The 3184-nt window shown below is 37.0% G+C and overlaps 1 long non-coding RNA gene across 1 annotated transcript in view; it reads right to left on the bottom strand.

Moving 5' to 3' along the window:
- Positions 1-1048: 1048 nt before the first annotated feature.
- LOC108529824 (uncharacterized) overlaps positions 1049-3184 on the bottom strand; it is a 30164-nt gene continuing 28028 nt past the window's right edge. Inside the window, exon 3 of the long non-coding RNA XR_001885691.1 lies at positions 1049-1191. This is a non-coding gene — a long non-coding RNA (uncharacterized LOC108529824). The remainder of the gene's footprint in view (positions 1192-3184) is intronic.

Genomic DNA, 3184 nt, shown 5'->3' with positions numbered 1-3184 from the left:
GCACCATGGGCCCCAGCAGAAGTGGCAAAGATGTGCAAGCTGGGTATGGATTCCTGACAGAGTTGGCAGTACACAGGGGAATTAGAGATATCCAGCAGAGGGGGCATCAGTACCCAGAGGTCACTATGTGACCACTGTCTGGGCTTGTTCATAAACACAACTGAAACGTGTTGAGGACTTTAGATATAACTAGTTGGATAAGAGAAAGGACTTCACAGCAGATAGAACTCCTGAATTGGCAGAATGACACAAAAGCCACACAGTACAGGTTATTACCATTAATATTGTTAACATCCACCTATAAGATTAGGTAGGTATAGTTGGGGAACATGAATTACGTAGAAGTCCAAGGCAAATTTCCATAATTATCCTCGGAGTCCCAGGGATTCTTCACCTGAGTCCAGAACCCCTAAACAGTCTAGATAATATTTAGGGAACACTCATATTTTTGTAAGAAAACCCACATGTTTTCAGAATTCTGTGTATGTGTTTTTATGGATATTTCTTCTGATGAAAATTTTCATAATTTTTATCAGATTATCAAATGGGAATGTGACCCCCAAAATGGTGAGAACCTGGAATATTTCCTGCAGCATCCTAAATAGATATCTCATTTCTTAGGACCCAGAGGAGAGAGAAAATGATTTTGTTTTTGTTTGGCAGGGCAGGGGGGGTGGGAGTTGGTCCACTCTGATAGTTTTGGACTTGTTTTCAAAAATCTGTGATCAAAGATATCTTTGATCTTCAGAATATTTGCCCCTGCAATGCCAGAAACTCAAATCTAGGTAGTGGGGTCATACATTTCTCTCCTCTGTCCCCGACTTGCAGTACAGAGCTATGTTCAGTCTACCCAAAATAATCTCAACAGATTCCAAAAGACAACCAATGCAAATTGCAAGAATATTAGCCATTTGCACATCATTAATTAACCTTTCATAAGAATTTTTCTTCCACTGAAAATGGTGGAAACCAGGGCTGAGTGAAGACATTAAAATCAGGCTCTATGTACTTACTGAGAAGCACTGTCTGGATAAGGAGATAAGATACTGGGCCTGCTCTGATGGACATTGTTTATTGACAAAGATACAGAATGGGGATTTTCAGTTTTGTGGTCACAGTAGCTTCAGCTGATAGCAGAGAACCATCTATGTTCTTGTTGAGATGTATAGGTACTATCTTCATGCCTTGGAACTAAAAAGAAAAGAAAAAAGGCATAAGGGCATGATTAAACAGATAAAAGATAGACTATTTTTTCCTTTTTCTAAGGACTATATTCTAGTTCTCTTCAGCATTCAGTGGGACTGTTTTATATAAAGAGAAATCCAATCAAATATTTAGGAATGACCAGTTGGTGACCTTCACCTAGCATCATTGACTTTGCAGGTATTTCAGTTCTGCTGAGATAATTACCAGGAGAACAAATCATAATTATAGGTTGTTACTACTGTAAGCAAAATCCACTGCAAAAGCAGTGAGTTCCGAGACAAATTACCTAAGGAATCCACCCGATCCCTAAGGTCCTTCCACTGTGTTCACTAGTCAAAATTTTAACATCAGCATTAAATCAAAATTTTACATTGCCAGGCAGAACTTTAAACAGTGTCTCAGAAACGCATTTCACTATGCACACTAAAACTTACATGAGAGACGGTAGTAAAAGCCTAATCTCTTTAAAACAGAAAGAACAGAATTGGTCACTTCGAAAATTACCCTGTGATCTATGATACTGGGATAATGCAGCGAGTTTTTGTGACATACAGGGCCACAAGCATACCAAAAAGGGGATTTTCAAAGGACATTTCTTCTTGTTAAACTATTTTTAATGACAATAATTACTTATAATGGAGACACTTAACCACTAACCGTGGGATAATCTCAAGATATAACTGAACAGTTTTAGAAATTTATGTCAAAATTAATCAATCTATCTAATTTTTATTAAAGGAAGAAGAAAAAATTCTCTGAAGACCACACTTTCTTATAAGGTTATAAGTTTAAGGCAGCAGTATAATTAGAAAAAAAAAAGTTTATTAAAGGGCTGGAAATTATCTTCAAATTAAAACATTTACAGCCTAGAGCTGTAATTAGGGCAAAGGTAAAGGAGAGATTCACAAAGCAATCCTGGCTGCTTCTGACTGCTCCTTGGATGCTGTCTTTGCTAATTCATTATCTTGCTGCCACTGTTAATTATGTGGCTCCCCAAGGCTTGATAATGACTCTTTTTCCTCTTTACCTTTCCTTCTAGTTTCTTCATTGCCTTATATGATTTTCACAATTCTGATCGAGATCGAGCTAACATTGATTGATACCTTCTGAAAGCTGAACTCTGTGCTAGGCATTTTTGAAATTAACCACAAACATAATATGTCTAAGTTCCTTGATTATTCCTTTCCACCAAACAGTTTCACGTGATGTTCTAGGCTCTACCAAAAAACAGTTCAGATTGGTGCAGTAGAAAGATAACTGAAAGTGAGGGGGCAGGGTTCTTGTCCCAGCTCTGTCACTGATGAGTTCGGTGGCTGGGAACACGTCACTGTATTTCTCACAGTTTTAGTAAAATAAAGATCTTGAACTAGATCAAAAGTTGGAAACTGGCTGTCCACTAGACAAATCCAACATGCAGACATATTTGCTTGGCCTGCATAATGATTTAAAAATCTGGAAGATTATGTAAAACTCTAGATTTCTGTCTTACAAAAGTAGAATATCCAAGCCTGATTTATTGGATGGCAATAAATGACTGCAGCCAAGCAGCAACTGCCCCTTTAGGAAAGGCCTGTATTCTCCTGTTTCTTACAATCCACAACATACCCTATTGTATTAGAAGTGTTCCCCTTTGTTCATTCATTTTACAGGACTTACATCTTAATCAGATGGCCAACTCTAGGACAAAAATGTACCGGTTTTACTTCTAAAAGTAGCTTATAATTTATTGTATTTCTGGCTTCCTCCCCATCTTAGTTTAGGACCATAAGCATATATCAAGCATAAGTCTATCTCAAATTTTTCAGTGTTAAATAAATTCATTTCTTTCACTGAGCTACTCAAACCTTTCTAAATTCTGTTTGACAATTGTCATCATAGCTAAACCCCCAAAACTTTAAAATCTTGTTTTTACTTCTCTCCGTACTTGCAAACGATACAACATATAAGCTTACATATTTATATATGTTTTATATAACTA

Source organism: Rhinopithecus bieti, unplaced genomic scaffold (genome assembly GCF_001698545.2).
Source record: "Rhinopithecus bieti isolate Rb0 unplaced genomic scaffold, ASM169854v2 scaffold_6439, whole genome shotgun sequence".
NCBI classification, from domain to species: Eukaryota; Metazoa; Chordata; class Mammalia; order Primates; family Cercopithecidae; genus Rhinopithecus; species Rhinopithecus bieti.
This window is presented reverse-complemented; position numbering and strand designations above follow the sequence as displayed.